The 18,167-nt window shown below is 33.7% G+C and overlaps 1 long non-coding RNA gene across 2 annotated transcripts in view; it reads right to left on the reverse strand.

Moving 5' to 3' along the window:
* The window catches only part of LOC129235209 (uncharacterized), a 564,511-nt gene that overhangs the window by 343,923 nt on the left and 202,421 nt on the right, over positions 1-18,167 (reverse strand). For both annotated transcript variants that reach the window (XR_008581574.1, XR_008581573.1), the window contains exon 2: positions 11,918-12,070. This is a non-coding gene — a long non-coding RNA (uncharacterized LOC129235209). The remainder of the gene's footprint in view (positions 1-11,917; positions 12,071-18,167) is intronic.

Below are 18,167 nucleotides of genomic sequence, written 5' to 3' on the forward strand. Positions count from 1 at the left end.
TTATAAGTAAACGTGTGGCTACGGAGTGAACGGAAGTGAAGAGAAAAGGACTTGTGGCGGCCGAGCGAGATTGATGGAACTGGAGAAAAAGATATTGTAAATAGATGAAGTAGGGCCGTGGTAGCCCGATTGGTAGAGTGTCGGATTCGGGGCCGGAGGGTCCTGGGTTCGAACTTCGGTGGTCGAAGACCCACCGTCGTCATTAAAGGGGACTGGGCGACGTTGAATATGCTCGTGGTCTCAATGTCCTCCAAGTGAAACGATACCTCTGGGGGTGCTAGTACTAGGTAGCTATTAGCTCCTGGACTAGTTCTAAATTTTCATTAACTGTTCGATCCGGTGATGGTGCTGCCATCTATCGGTATATAAAATAATGGAGGCAAGGCACTTAGTATGCAGTCCTCGACATAAATACAGTTGTAGTCAGTTGTGACTCTGAATAGGAATAGGAATAGGAAATAGATGAAGTAAGATTTGCTGTTGTTGAAATGTTGAATTAGTTAAAAAATTAATTGCAAAAAGTTAGTCGGCACTTAATGGTAACTAACTTGATGGTCTGGCACAGTAAGCAAGTTATTTTATTTTTTCATTAATTATTCATATTTAAAAAAAAGTAAACAGTTGATGTTTCAGAATTTTCCTATAGAAGTTAAGAGTTGATTGATGCTTAATACATTTGGACTGGTTTTGAGTAATTCTATTTTATGTAAATTTTAGTGATTACAGCAGGATCTTGGCAAGTACGGTCATATCGAATTATTCCATCAGCTGAAAACAATTTTGCTTTCAATTAAAGTTATTACATTACAATAAATGCAAAGTTTTATGTCGCAACTTTTGGTATAATTTGTCTCTATAGTCATATTTCAAAACTAAAATTACCATTAATGATATTAATATAATAAATATCATTATACCCCTCTGCTCCATTGCGAACAATGAGGAAAAGTTTTGAAAACGAAATATTTTAAACTAAACCACCTCGTATTACGATTTAACAGGGCTATTGATTGACGAGTTGTTAAGATGGTTTGTTATTTTGGAAGTAAAAACAACATAATCATATAATAGTTGAGGACACAATAGTTGATTCCGCTCCTCTAGCGGAAGCAGTCTCCAGATTGCGTCTAAATTCTACACACACACGCATACAACAAGCATACACACATACGCATAACAACACACACACCCGCACCAACACACACACAACTACACGCACACACACCTACACACATAAACACACATACAGACACACATACACACACCACCACACACACATATATATACACACACACACATACCCACACACTCGTGCCTACACACAGACACAAACGCACACGCTTACATACACACTCGTGATTGCGAAAAACATAATTTGAATTCCAGATGTCAAAATTCAAAATTTTTTTTATTATTTATTTTTTGGTGGAAATGTTTGAAAGTCCCCCATAGAGCATAGGAAAATTTATTTTACTTCAGAATTACATTATTGTACGCAGCAAATAGCAAATTTGAAAATTGTAAGCCTGTGAGTGCATCTTGCATTAGGTTCCAAAATGTTGGGATAACCGAAGGGCGTCATAAGAACAATACTGTATGAGACTACTGAAAAAAAATTAAGACAGAAGGAGTGATTATAAGTAAGTTTGAATATGAAAAAAAAAATAATAAATAAATAAAAGCCATTGTAAAGCAAAGGTTTGTGACTTAAAATTAATTGTTCAGGCCTGGGCTAAATTTCTAAATTTTAGGACAATAGATACATCTGTGGGGGCCCCTTAGAACAGAACAATCGTAAAAAGGGCAATTTTTTTTGTCATTGCGTATGCTACAAACTTAAGTACACCGAAAATGTAAACAACCTAAATGAAGTACTAGACTGCAAAAATGACTCTTTTGATGTTAAATCCATATTGTTACGCGCTTAGTATATCGTTCTTGATTTTAAACGTCGTAACAAACAAATTAGAACTATATTTCGATATAATTTTCTATATAGTCTGTAAATTTCGGGGGCCTGGGAGGTCGAGGGGTCTTATGTTGAGACTACTGGTAAATCAAAAAATGTGTGAGACGCGGAATGCACATGTGGGCCATTTTACAAAAAGGCAGACATTTTGTCCTGCACGTGACAGGTCTATATTTAATTTCAAAACGTGTAAAAGGCTTTTTTTTTTTTTTTTTGCCTAAGAAATCATGCGTCTGAGTGTGGTTTCTCAGAAGAAAAAATATTTGTTTGTTACATTTTTTAAATATTATTACTTTTGACACGATATATATTAGTTGTCACGTGTGGGACAAAATGTCTGATTTTCCTTGGAATGGCATACTATTTGTTTCTCTTTGAAACTAACTCTAAAAATTAATTAATATGAAGGAAAAATAATATATTTTACAGATTTGCAACAACACACTCCAAGGATATATTGCTAGAGTAAAGAACTCTAAAGCACATGTCCAAAAGTGTGTCCCACTCGTGACAGGTAAACTTCTTTTAAAGAATATCAGTTTAAAAAGAAATTCGGAATAGATTTTTTGCTGAACAACTCACACGAATCAAGTACTTTCATTTGGTCAACTTTTAACTTTTAGCCTTTACTAGTTTTTAATTTGTATATATATGAAACTGGAGAAAATTTTGCCCAAACTGTCTCGCATGTGACCGTGGAATCACCCCTGCGCAGATGTGCCATTTTATGGCGGCCAATTTAAACAACTATTACTTTCAGTCATGTGTGTGTACGTTTTTTTCTTTTTAAACTTATTTATTATTCCCAAAATGATCGTGTCCGTTCCTTACTTTCAATTCCGCAGAAATCTTGCCAAACGCAACGTCCCAAGCTCAGAATCATATCCATCAATCCCCGCATACACAGTAGCGCTCTAACGACTACTTCGATATTTAAGTTCTAACTCAGATGTCAGTTGAAAATTACATCACCTAAAAGGTTAAGGCCAGGCCATTTTTCATGTTACATCCCCCCCCCTCACACCCGCTCAGAGAATGTTCCAAACGGGACCTTGATGAGACCGAAAACGAGAGGGGGTGCCGCAGAGGAAGAGAGAGGGATCTATCCGCGATCAGCAGTTGCCCTGGCATTCAAATATATAGGAGGGCAATTTATTATTCATGCTTGGTATAGTTCGGCGTTAGGCCCCGTTGTCAGTTTGCGCGAGTGAACTTGATATATGATTTGCATGCAGGCCCGACCTTAAGCCGATGGTCCGTGGAAGCAGCTCGCTCGCCTGATATTCGAACGCTTCCCCAATAAGGGGGCTGCCCTCCCCTCCTCCTCTCCCGTTTCGCAATTTCAATTTACACCCGCGTTTATATATATAAAGTTCGGAGGTTTTAAAGTTTTGGTTGGGAGAGTTAATGCGCTGCCGACCGCAGGATCGATGTGCCGCAGCCGGACCGTATATCTTGCTCTGGAGTTTTCCTTATTGCTTAATTGCGTCCTGGGGTTAATGACGGAACGAATCCCTGCGTTGGGATAATTATCCTGATGATGCTTTTAAATAGCGGCTCGTGTATATTTTCTTAAGATGTCTTCGAATTATTGAGGTTTAAATGTGATTGAGTTCAGCACGCATCTCATTTGAAATAGAAAATTACTAATATAATTAAAAATTTATCTGATCAGTATATGATTGCTTATTTACTCATTTGCGTAGTATTCCTTTTAAATTAAAAGTAGTGGAGAGAATTTCTTCAGAATTGATGTTTTATTGTTAAATCAAATATATTTCAATAATAAATGAGCTTAAAATTGGTAGTTTCTGCAAAATAATTATAGTACATATTTATTTTTCAAAGTAAAACCGCTATGCTTTTCGGATATTTTCCCACTGGTATTGAAAGCAATAAAAATGGGTCAAAATTCCGAAAAAAAAAAAAATTGTTCTCATGAAAAAAGTGAAATAAATGTGAAATTCAAACATAATTGGGGGGGGGGGGGGGAAGGAGATGAAAAGGCTAAAACTGTCAAGCATTAAAATACGAAATATCTATTGGTATTTTAATATTTGAGAATGATCTTTCATTTAGCATATATATTAGGAAATTCACACTATTTGTTACAGTGCAAACGTTTTCTAACATTAGTATTTTTGTTTAATTTTTTGTTTTTACTATACAATTTGCTATTGGAAAACGTGTGACTGTTTTATTTTTAGAAGGAAAGCTGAGAAATAATTTTGAAATGCATTTAATAACAGACTGTAATTTTTTAATTAGTTGTTAAATAGTTTACCAATTTATTATTAAATATTACAACAGAGTTTTTAATGATAGAGTAAACTCGTATTCAATTATAAGCTGGGGAAAAATATGAACAAACTATTGCTTATTCAGTAAGTTACCGCCCTATAGCCAGGGCTAAGGCAGAAATACATGAAATACACCGCCAGCTCAGTCAATTCCAGCCGAGGACTGCAGTTTCGTGCTTATTAGCACTCATCAGCCCGGCGTAGGAGTGACTGAGCTGGAGGTGGAAAACGATTTAACTTATTATTTCTCGACAAATGAGATAAGTTTCCTTTACGTTGGAACTTGGAATCTTGGCTTTCAAAACCTACAATTTGTTTCGTCATTGCTATATTAATAGAGAAAAATATTAAGTAATGCATACATCAAACAACAAAATGTCGACTTTGGATGTCCCGCACGTGACGCAAGCAAATAGATTAAATTTTAAGTAACCAAGGTTTTTAATAAAAATAATACTGGTCAGGGGTATCTTCGCATCAAAATGCAAAAATTAAAAAACGTGCTTACTTCAGTTTAGTTCAGATCTATAACAAAATGTTGGTGAAATTATCGAGTCGGATTTTTCCGCACTTGACGGTAGAACGACCCCAGTGAGTATTACATTCATGCATTTGTTATTATGCATTTTTTTAAAGTTCGACATCAATTGAAACAATTTAAAGTGACTAACATTTTATGCACTACTTTTAATTAAGATGAACTCTTCCAAAAGATCTACCGATAAGGAATATTTAAATTTTTGGCTCTAATTGTTTATGAATATTTGCTGAAAGAAAATTTTTTCAAGGAATACTCGTGAAAAAATGTTTTAATATACTTACATAATACATATCTCATAATACTTATTTCAAGAATATTTGCTTTTAATTTGCTCCTTCTTTTCTTATTATTTTTTTAAAAAATTCATTCCTCAACTTTCAACAATTTTTTTTTCGAATTAAATAGTTTTTGTAAAAGATTAATGATAAAAAATAAAATGAGAATTAAAAAATCGATGATATGTGATAGCGATTAAACAAATAGGAGTAAAAAGTTCTCTTTGTAAACACTGTGACTTCCTTTACATAATCAATACAGATTATTTTTTCTCACTCTTACGCATATTTTATAAAAATATAAAAGAAAAAGCGCTTAATAAATATGAAAAACAGGAGCCGATTTTAATGATGCGGGAAAAAAAATCAGCTTATGCATAAAACGTATGCATGAACTGCAACTTTTTTTCAATGCCTGAATTTATTCAAATTACTCGTTTTTCTCTTTCGTTCCTAAAAATGGAATTGCAGCAATCTTTGCCTGCGTGTTGCTTAAACGTTTAACTGTGTAATCATAAATTGGTTAAAAAATAAATTAAAAAAAATGAAATAAATAAATGATATGAATAAATTAATGCTTAAAAACTTCGAATTTCACGTTTTCAATCGCGTATTTTTTATGTAGTGACGCTTTGGAAATTATTGCGTACTTTGAAATAAATTGTGTACGAGGCATACATTAAGTATGCTTGCACACTAAGTAGCTAAGCGATTATATTAATGTGACGAGAATTCAGAAAATAAATTAATTTGTCAGTGATACATTAATACTTTAGCTCATTTAACTTAGATATAGGGCAAAAATATCTCGAAATACAGTTGGCAATAACAAAAATGTAGAACAAGCTGATGAGAAATGTTCACATACAATTACAAAACGAATAGTAAAAATTTAAAAGAAGGAAAGAAACGAGCTGATGTGTGCATCACATGACTTCCTTTTACTCCAATTTAATGTAATTTCCCCATTACTGTCAATTTTAATGTGATTCAATTGTTTACTCTCTAAATATCACCAACAATGGCCAAATTAAAACCAAATTTTAAAAAAATCGCCAAATTTGTCGCTAAGTTGGCGACAAAACGTAGCGGCCAAAAGACTGGCAATATATCGCCGTCAAGTGTCCGACAAATTATAACACAACTTGAGTTTACATCGAAATTAACAATGATTTCCTCCCAAAGAGTGGCAAAAGACTCCCCTAGGAACATCCGAATGAAACTAAAACAGAAGGTGCACAACTAGACCCCACTAAGAGTCTACGCACGAAATTTCAACTTTCTAGGACATACCGCTTTGAGTTATGCGAGGTACATACACACATACATACATAAGGACGCCACGAGAAAATTCGTTGTATTCAACAAGGTTGAATATTTCCTGTTAGACTTTTTGTTAGTTTGGTACTGATGAATAATTGAAATTTTAGTGCTTCAACTACAGTAGTTTTAGTAATATTGTTTTTATTCCCAGTCAATCAATTAGCTAGTGGTCTTACTCCAAACATCAAATTTGTTGAATTTATCCTTCCGAAAGATCATTGCTACTGTAGCCGTTTTCATAAATATACACAAGGGCACGAGTTAGTAGGCACGAAAATATCGTTTAAATAAAAACTTGACAAAGCCGGGGCTCTCTGTTTGCTACCTAACACTGTCTCAGTCACTATCTTATTATTTTTTTCCGACTTTCGAACCTTTTGCAAAAAAAAAAAAAAAAAAAAAAAAAAAGATAACCCGAAATGACGATTGAAACAAGCCACATTTATTGCCAAAATTATTTTTTGAATCATCAAATTAGCTATGTAAAAAACAAAAGTTTTAATTCTTGCTCAATGCTTGAATCATTCTAAAAAGTAATATGGAGAAGGGGGAAAACCAAAGTTACTTTCAAGAAAATTATTACTCGGTTTAAAATTGCGGGAAAACCTTTCGTAGTTTTCTTTCCCCATAATAAACTATATTAAGTTCCTGTTCTTATTCTGAAAGATAGATATTAGTAATATGAAAAACTTAAGAACTTTGAAATGACTGATTCAAGCTTTTAATCAGACAAAGTGCTTTTCGATAGAAATTCTCTATTAGTTCTCAGCAGGGTTGCGGAGTCGGAAAAAAATGATCCGACTCGACTCCGACTCCTGGATTTTGAAACTTCCGACTCCGACTCCAACTCCGACTTATTTATTTATTTATTTATTTATTTACTTATTTTTTCGACCCCCCCCCCTCATCTCATGGGAAGGAGGAGAAACCCGTAAACAGAGATTGAAATATAAATTCCTTTTTATGACATTTTCGCGTTGTATTTTATTGTAAACCTGAGACGCATACGACGTTAGAAATTCAATTTGAAAATCAATTTATCCAATAGTTCTAAAGTGAGATTACTTTAAAATCCCATTTAAAAAAAAATGAAAATGATTCATTTGCTCCCCTTTACTGTTTAACAAATAGATGTTGATCACAAATGCTTTGAAAGCTGTAACTTGAGAGAGAGAAAAATCTTTTGCTAAGTCAAAAAACTTTTCTTGAGAGGAGCGATCCCTCCCTCCCCTTCCCGGGTGACAAACATCTGGTGGGTGACACCTCAACTTAATTTGTTTATAAAAATTGAAATACTTTAGTTTCAAAAAATTTCTTCAATAATAAATTTTAAATTAACTTAAAAATTTCAGCGAAAATATTGCACTAAATTGCATTGAGAGGTCGGGTACATGTACGTCTCGAGCAAATTTTACACAAAATGCGATGGTATACAACTTTGTAGGAATAGCTTTTTCTGTGCCTACACTTCTTGGCTCAAACTTTTAATTTTAATTTTATTGACAGCTCTAGAATTAACCTAATATGAAGATTTTAGGATTAACTACAATTATTGAGTATTGTAACCAATAAATCATGTACTGATGTATTATGTACTTTTTAGTGATAATTAAGCTTTCTTAGATAAAGTCTTTAGATTTAAAAAAAAGAAAAACATTTATATTTTATCGGATCTTTTGGATTTGTGCTTTCGAGCAAAACACTTATTTCAATTTACCAAGCACCCTCAGAAGTTTCCAGACTTGCTCAAGCGATACATACATTCCTTTTACTATTTTATAACTGAGATCTGGGTAAAAAATACATTATTATTTTTATTTGAGAGTGATTACTTAGAAAATGTTAGGCAACAAAACTGTTTGCTGGCAGTTGCTATCAGTTAAATAAGGTTAAAAAAATAAGCAAACTAGGAGACGGCGTAGGTAGCTCTTACAGAAAGTTCGATAAACAGTCAAGCCAGCTGGTTGCCACAATAACAGTTATTTTCTTATTAGTAGGCTATTATACATGCAATCAAATTAATTGGTATTCAGTTTTAAAAAAAAATGCAAGGAGAGTCAGTGAAAATTAAAGCAAAAAAAGAAACTCGGAGTCGGCATATTTTCAAACGACTCCGACTCCTTTACCCCAAAATCAGTCCAACTCCGACTCTTCGACTCCAACTCCACAGTTCCGGTTCTCAGCAACGATAAAGCGTTACTTCTCTGACTGAGTTTTTCTTCATTTTGTTAAAACAAGTTCGGCACATAACCTTAATTACATAAGTGAGTCAACAAAGTCAACACTGGAGAAAAATCAACTTTAACAAACAATTTTTGACGTTGAAATATCGATTTTCTTACACCAACTTAGTTTTTTTCTTTATTTGTTGTAATAAAACTTCCTGAAAACGGCACAGCAAAGCAAAACTAGAGAATCAAAACCAGAAGTAGGAGCAAAAATTTTGAAATGATAGGTTTTTTAGCGGAAAAAGAACGAAAGTATAAGAGTAATACATGAAAGGGATTTTTACCGCCCGGAGGAAAATACAACATCACCATTTTTTTTACACAATATTATTTCTTACGTTTTCAGACCATTATTTACTCCGCGCCAGTAAACGATGGTACTAGACGGCATCGCTCTGAAGAATGAGATTTTTTCATTTATTTCAATCATTTGCTTGTTTGTTTATTTCCAGCAGAAAAGAAAGCGTGTATTGGAAAGGTAGGAATGGTTGCTTTTCAACGATCAGGGAACTAAAGAAAAAATTGTGAATTTGTCGCACCGTTTTCTTCAATAACCTCTTTCCGTGTCAAAGTGCTATTATTCATCATTGTGGGAAATGATATCGGTTTGTGGCATAGCGCCTCTGTTGCACGCTTGTAATTTTTCTGGGATATAAAAAATAATAATGAAACGATGTGAAGTGACGTGATGACATGAGAACTAAAAAAAAAAGTTAAAAGAAGCTTTTCCACACTTACAAAACTTGTCTATACTATGAAAAAATATCCCCCCCTCTCTCTTTCATTAAATGCACGTTCTTTTATAACTTTAACGGTCTACAGTTGGGGAAAATCTAACCTCATAGTGTCGGAATGCTGTGATTAGAATCTGCGTAGCCTTCACATTGCTGCCAAGTTAGGTTTGCCCCAACTTTTTGCACAGACTCATTGCCTATACATTTCCACTGATTAATTGTTCGTCAACATCATGATTTGAAATTTTTCATGTATCAATTTATCGCGTGCGTAACTCGTTTAGTCTGAAATTTCCAACGTTTTTCATACACTTTGTGAGTATCCATGGTTCTGACTTATCATCGTATACCATTAGTTCACTTAAAATGTAAAAGGTTTACTTGTTACACAACACAACATGATAATTATTAAGCTTTCCACTTTCACAAAATGTAGTCTTTGGCTCATTCATTTCTGTTTTTTTTTTTTTTTTTTTATGTTAACATGGGGGGAGGGGGGAGTTATAACTATTCCTATATGCGCGTAAAATGCGCTAACATGCGTACTTGGGATTGGCAATATGTCTCAAGACTTTTATTTATTTATTGCAGGAACAAATTTATTTATTTATTTAGTTTGAGTGGGATTGAAACACTCCTCTGTCTGAATGCATTTGTAAACCCAGCATTCTCTTAGAACAGCTGCTGTGCTTATCTTTAAGTTGCACACTTTCCATTCAGCTATCAATTTCGTTGACTTTCATTTTTAATCGTTCCAAAGGTTTACTTTTATTTTCGCATTTCCGACGAAATCTATTTTAATCGAGTAATCTATTACTCGATTACTTTGGTAATGATACCGAATAAAATTCGTTTTTTTTTCTTTCTTTTTTTATCACTTTAAAATAATAATTTTAAAAAAACCCAGGAAAGCCAATATTTAAATAATTGTTTCATAAAATGTACGAAATGTTATTATTCTTTTCGAAAAGTATTTAAATGTCACACTAAATTGATTGAACCATAGTTAACAAGAGAGTGAACCACAAACATTTTGGTGTAAAAAACCGTCTTCTTAAAAATTATCTTCATCTTTTCAAATCCTTGAAAGTTAACCGAAATATTAATAAATACCGTTTTTTAACTGCACGCAATTAAAAATACTGCTTGAGCTAAAATTTTCTTCAAATTTTTCTTTTTTTTCTCTAAATTTTTGGAAGGAATGAGCTTTAGAATGAATGATATTGCTTTTGAAGAAATATGTTTACACCGGTAAAAGTAAATTATGAATATTCTCAAAAAATTAAGTGTGGTCCTATAACAAAAAATTTACGCAGTGCAAAAGTTATGAGGCATTTCTTACATTTTCTGCTCTGTATCATTCTGTAATCATGTCCCATATGAGCAATGGGCACACAGAATGAAAGAGGCACATCTTAATATCTCAAAATAACATTTTCTTCTTTTTTTTTTCTTTCTTTCTTTCTTTTTTTTTACAAAACTTGCAGTTTTAAAGTTAAGAGTCCTTCCTTACACTTTCTGGTTTCTCTGCACTGTATCTTTTTGGAATACTGTCTTATGTGAATAATAGGTACATAGGTACACATAAAATGAAAGAGACACTTCTCAAAACAACTATCTTTTTGGAGATCGACTTACTAGCTTTCAAATTTCGGAAATCCTTGCCGTGACTCTGATAATTAAAAAAATTAAGGTAATCTTTTTACATATAAGGTTGGTAAGAGCACCTAGTAGGTGACTTAAACATTCATTTCCTGATCAGTTTTAAAGACACTTCCAAAAAAACATTTTTGAGATGTTTGCCCTTCATTCTTCCTACACGAATGTCCAATGCTTTCAAAACACTTTCTCTTACTTCTCTAGATTACTAGTTGATTTGACTAGGGAGGCAATTGAAAAATGTTTCTCTATATATAGATCACACTCGATATCATTGGTATTATTTCCAACGCCACGCAATCTTTTCCAGTAGGCAAAAAGAGTCACTTCATTTAATTTTTCCATTGAAATTTACGGTGAATGTCTGCTACCTTGAAAACAAATGTGTACTCAAAAGTTGAAGCTCTATAATAATGGCTCCAAGAGCTGTTATCCGTTTAAATGTCTACTTTTGAGGTGCTCAAAAAACTTCTTTCATTCTAACACTTACAAAGTATGAAACAATGTGGGTTAAATTGTGCTATTCATCTATGACTTAAAACTAGCAAAAAAAAAAATTAAAAAATATGTATTATATTTCTGAAGTCAATTTTCATTAAAATTATTACAGATTAAATCAAAGGACCTTTTTTCAAAAATCAAAAATGGGTGTGCATAAGAAAAATAGAAGATAATTGAAAAATGAAGAGACGACAAATACGAATCGTTCTTGGATTCACCGTTTATACAATAAAAATATACTTATTATTGTCAATATAGATATTTAAAAATCGAAACATTAAATGTGGTTTTGATTATAGTTCCGGCAACTATATTGATCTGATTTATTTTTAAAGTTAGATTGCTTGCCGTTCTAAGAAGCAATTAATAAATATATATGAAAATTACCTGTGCATTGCAGAGGAACTTGAATCCATTCTTTGTAAAAAGAATGAGAAGTGAAAGATTGCTGTAATCCGAAACTTGTGAGTGTTAGTAACATGTTTGACGGCAAGAGTAGATCATCTTAATTTCAGTCTATTTTGAAGAATGTGATACAATCTGCAAAATAAGAGAAAAATAGTTTTCATTCATTTTTTCATTTTTTTTACTAATTATGAATCTAACAGTTGTTGACATGAGCTGAAATGATTTTAAATAATTATACCTGAAGGGATATGAAACATTTCCGAGCTTCGCGGTTTTTAAAGAAATTATTCAATTTAGGCAATGCATCAGTTTCTCTGTATTCCTGTACATTCCCAAAATTGGTATTCCCTGCATCGCAGTATTTTATTTGAGTTTTAGGTTTTAGTTCATCATTTACTATAATTTTCTCTTAAGCTTCTCATAATTTCATTTCTGTGTTTTTTTTCATTCAATTTTAACAGATATTTAGAGTACTAGACCCCAGAACACGATTCATAATCTTTACCGCATAAGTCCATTTTCCATACATTACGAACAATATACAGAAAGCAGCTGCGCAACAAGACATCGACATCGGGACCTAAAAGTCAAAGAGGAACTGAACTCTGAACCTCAATCGGCTATCGAAAACAATGAAAATTACTATGGTGAGTGCTGTTCAAGTGCTTGTCTTTATTATGCAGATTCTGGTCACCAAATTCTGTTAAACAGAATCTGGTGAGATGTGCTGCAGGCTGCAAAAGGAACTGTATAAGGATTGCGCAGAAAATGGTAATCAAACCCAGTTTACAAGCTACAAATATTCATTGTTAAGAGAGTGGAAGGTGCATTATTGTATTTCTGCTTGTTTATTCCGTCAATCTTTTGCTTATTTTAGTGTATTGTACTTTTTTTTTACAAAATCAATTCTTTTTGAATTTCGTCTGCCGCCCCGTAGATACCTGTCGAGCTCTACCGTAGTTATACTAGTTAAAGGAAAAGTGAACATTTGGGTTTTTTACTGCATTTATATAATTTATGGTGTTGTTATACCTTATCTAATTGATCAAACATAATTACCTCCCACCAAAACCGAAAAGGTCTAGTTGAAATTCGTGGGAGCTTTTGAGGAGCTCTCGGTGTTATTATACCAAACCAAATTTCCAAAACGTGACACTAGAGTACATGAAGAGATATTTTCTGAAAAAATAAGTGATTAAATTACCATTCGTCATTTCCTGTAAGGTATCCAGATTTCCCTAAATGACATCAACTGGGAACATTTCTTCTTGAAGAAGATTCTCATCTAGTTATTATAAACTTTTAATGAATTTTTTTCAAAAAGGAAAAAAAAAAGAAACAAAGCATTGTGAATGATCGAATGCTCTGTGTTCCAAAATATGCATAAAATGAATTATCAGAGAAAGTAAAGTACAAATAGTCAAATACCACTTTCTAATAATGAGTTGAGTGCTTTTGCATTCAATCAGGTTCCACTGTGCCTTAAAATAACTATGTTTTTTTTTTTTTTAAATTTTATTCTTATTTATTTTTTTTCTTTTTCTGAGCAGTAGCACTTGAACAATAAACTACAAAATGTAAACTATTACAAGTAAAAAATGAAAAAGGTAAAATGTACAAATATAAAATGCAAAATCGAAAAATTGTAAAAATATATAATACAAAAGGATAAACTTAAAACAAGTAGAAGTTAATAAAGTCAATCAGCCTAAGTCCCTGTAGTTTTTCTCTGGCCTTCCAATATCTGTCATATATGTTTCCGGACACTTCCGGGCATTCCCTGAGAGCACCGCATCCATAACAGTGTCGCGGCCACTAAATGTATAGTTTAGGGAAGAAAAGATTTTGAACCTATAAAAATGCGTCTCGCAAGGCAATTATGTCCTGTTTCTATACGAAAAGCTGCAACAGCGTATCTTCTAGGTACGGCTGATAGGACCAGAAGGTACTCCATCCAGCTCTTATCTTTAATTTGTAGAGTCTTTCTGGACCGAAGGCTGAAATTTATTTTTTGCTTTATTTATTATGCGTACTATGGTAGAATAAGGATCAGGATTCCGTGGAATTTGCAGTATTTTGGTTCTTTTTTTTTTTTTTTGCTAGAAAATCAGTTTGCTGTAGTAATTGTGAAGTAATTTTTGTTTCGATTTCGTTAATCATTCCGTTTATTCATAGCAATGCGTTATTCTACAATGAGAATAAATTAATTGATGCGATAAGTAAGCCCACAGGTATTATTGGCCTCTAAGAAAACAAACTTTGACACTGGCCTTTTAACTTACTGTAATTTTCTGAGCGTATTTTATTTTTAAAGATGCCATTTTGAACAGAAATAGTCACTCAATGAATAGTACGTCATACCTTAAAAAGTGACTACCGCAACGTAAAAAGTATGATTGTCAACTAATGAATTCTTAATCCAACTTATTCATACTCATAAAAAGTACATCTCAACAGCAACTCAATTCATAAATTCAGCAAAAACAGTGCATGGTAACATATGGAATCATTAACCCTAAATTGTATAAGAAACCCTAGGCAATGAGTTTTGCGGCTGTCAATAAATAACAATTTTTTTTTTTTTTTTTTTTTTTTTTTTTGAGCTATAATGACTTCGTTTCAAAAGATTATAGCGTTCTTTACTTCAAACATTTTAAGGGGTTATTTAAACTTGTGATCACAGTTTAGCTTTGTTATTGGTATAATACGTTGGGAAACATGCAACTAACATTTGTAATAAGTGAAACTATTCAGTTCGGATGTTTTCTTCTATTTGCATTGATCTAACTAATTTTGAAAACAACTTTTCCGCGATTCACTGACAGAATTTGGCGAAAAACGGTTGGACAGTAGCAGAAAAGGAATCAGGTTTAAGAACGCGCTCAGATCAAATGATAATTTTCAATTTCCCACAGATGTACCCTACTTTAATGCATTCTCACTGCAAAAGTTATTCTTGGAATTTCGTATCTTATTTCTACTACTCCCAAATGCTAGATACATTCAATATAAAAGACATAATTATGTACGACAAGTAAGATATGAGCTTCCGACAACACTTTCTAAGATTTCAAGAAGTTTCTTAGAATCACACATGATTCTTTATTTACCAGTTATTTAAGTTTATTCATGAGTCAAAAGCTTCCATGAGAACTTCTTTACCCAAGATGTCTGAATAATGTGCAGTCTATGAATATTGAAAACTTGCTGCGATAAGAAAGTAGGAATGAATTCCACATCTCTGAGCAATTTCCCATTAAATAAAATGAATGTTTGTTTTTCCCGCACAAAAGACAACAACATCGCTTTAATCTTCGACTGACGTGAACTCTGTTTTTGAGGACTTTCCACCAAGAGCAAACAAGAAAACCCAAGCGAAAAAGATGAACTTCATTCCCACAAACTACCACGGAATGCCCAAGAGAGTTCGGAAGACAAAAGATTCCCTGATCAGAATCCTTCTAGTCCTGGTCCTTAATCCTTCCTTAAAGATGCCTTATTTCTCTGGTGAGGAAATTCCCTCTCGCAAGCGAGATAAGCATCCCCCGAATTTAAAATTACGCTCTTGCAGAAAACACGAGCCGCTAATCGGATTCGATGGAGATATGGCTTGTCAAACAGAATGATAGATGGTATGCGGAGGGGGGTGGCTGAGTTGAGATGTGTGGTCCTTTCCTCTGCTTGCCTTGCTTTTCTCCCCCCGATTGCTCCGCCTAAATTTGCATGTCCCGGTGTAGCGCAGCTTCCAGTGCTCTAATGAATATTCAAACGCTACTCTAGTACCAGGGCCAAGGCACAGGGGTAAGTGAAGCAAGTCCGGAAGTTGAGGAATATAAAGCATCAATGTCGTCACGGTATGCAACAGTGAGCGAAAAGCAAAAATGCAGTAAACTTCAGTAATATAGTTATTATGTCGAAATATTTATGAACAAAAAAAAAAAAAAACTGTTAGAAAGACTTAGCTCATATAATTTTACGAGTATAGTCTTTGACGGAAAAAAAGCTGAGAGAGATAGAGTGGGAAATATGTCCAAGGAATATTTAGAAGGGTCATGCTGTAGTTACTTTAACTATTAAAACGTTTTCAAAATTTAATAAGTGCCTAGATCAATTTATAAACTTGAATCCTTGAATGTAATCCTAAAAAATAAGGCCCAGAGAGAAACTTAAATAAAATTTTATAAGGTAATGGCAACGCCGTTATTTTTTATACGGATCAGAGACCTGACTGTCAACACCAATGAACGATCCAGAATTCAAGTCTCAGAAATGGTGCACAACTATGAACCGACTAACTAATGATTGCATGCGCAATATGCATATGACATCTACCATAAAATAATAGACCATCAGTATCTACGGAAGAGACGTGTGGAACGAATGGACAACGACCGACCAAAAAGACTAGACTGATGTTATACAGACCTAGAGGCCACCGAGATAGAAGCAGACCAAAGATCTAGCGGATTGAACAGTGAAGCCGGAACAGACTTGAAACCTAGTCCATGATGTAGATGATGATGATAATGATGAATAACAGTGTCGAAGAAGCATTTATAATGAAGATGACCTGATGAAATGTGGCATTTCTCTAGAGTCAAAGTAGTAAAGCGTTGGATAAGGAAATGATGCTACCATGTGCGCAGACCGCAAAAATTGGCAAGTCAACATAGATAATTGCGGCAGAATAACAACAAATCGCCTTTTCCCCAGAATTCGGCGTTAACCAAGAGTATGACTTTGTTTTGGCTATTGCACCATTACCCGGTGAACACCACCTTCTAATGCGTTGAAAAATCGTCATACCAGATGAAAATGGAACTTTTCTATACGATGAGTCGAAATACAAGTAGATCTAGATTAGTGATTTCCATGAGGTTAATCAAAGTTTTTAATTCTTGGAAACTATTTATTTCGCAAATGCCGAACATAAGCGCTTACGACATTAGTTCAAGAGCACTCCAATATTTTTCAACAGTGTCCTCATATTGCGATAGCACAATGACACCAACTTTCTAAGTGTTCAAAAGTCATTGATTGTTTCGAGTCTTTTAATGAACATTTTGGGGAACCCACCACTCTGAATGTATTGAGATGGTCTCGCACACAGTCATATCCAGTTGAAACCTGTAAAGAGAGCCACTGCAGTCTACCTCCGACAATTGAGAATCGTTCTGTTTTCCATAGAGTCCGCCATCTTTTGTTAAGAGGGTGTTGCATCACATCTTGTTTGAGAATTCCTGGAAACTACTTGTAAAGTGACCCTGTGCGAAATAATCTAGTCCAGCAATGAAACATGCTACTCAGTGGTTCTTATAAAAAATAGTTGAAAATGTTTTATTTCAAAATCAGATTTTGATCTTACTTTGTTATTTTGAAGAGTAAAAGCTACGAATCTCAGCAAGTTTACAACACTTCGAATCGTAAGTAAATAAAATTCAAGATGGAATGATAAGCAATTCCTTCAAAGCTACAATATCCGGAGACCTAATATCGGCCTTGATTTTGACTCAGTCAATCCGGAGGAGCTATAATTAAGCTGAAGGGGAAGCACCCCTGTAATAAAGAAGCCTATTATATTTTTACACTGGTAGCTAAAAAAAAATTCCACTACAGTCACAGTTTAAAATGGGCATTCTTGGAATTTGTTGATATATTTTCACAAAAAACTTTTTTTCACAGAAAGCCGGTGTAAAACCCTTAAATCCCATTTAACGTTACCCGGAAGTAAAATGACACACACAGTGACGATTCCGATTTTTTTTTTTTTTTTTGTTTACAGTGCGGGCTTTGTGCCAGTAGAAGCCTTCTTCAACCAATGAGAAGACTGTTCAAAAACGTAAACGCTCATATTTTAGTAAATGCAGGCATTAGTGTGAAAATCGTAATGGTCCATGGAAGTTGGGGTGCATGAAAAAATTATATGGTACTTTTCAGCATATTTTTCAAGTACTACTCAACTTTTAAGCAAAATTTTACTTTTTTCATTACAATATAAGCTATTTTATTATTGAAGAATTAAATCAAGCATATTTTTCTCCCAGGTTTACTGACCCTGGTTTATCTACGAAGGATGTTTTTAAAGTAGGTACCGTTTTGAAGTTAAAACAAAAAGTATAAATACAGGATAGAGCAAAGAAATTTATTGTACAAAATCTTGTTCACTACAGATTTTGGTGTTCCTATTCATAGAAAGTTGCCGCCTGTGTAGCTAACCAGGAAGCAACAT

This window comes from Uloborus diversus, chromosome 2, assembly GCF_026930045.1.
Source record: "Uloborus diversus isolate 005 chromosome 2, Udiv.v.3.1, whole genome shotgun sequence".
NCBI lineage: Eukaryota > Metazoa > Arthropoda > Arachnida > Araneae > Uloboridae > Uloborus > Uloborus diversus.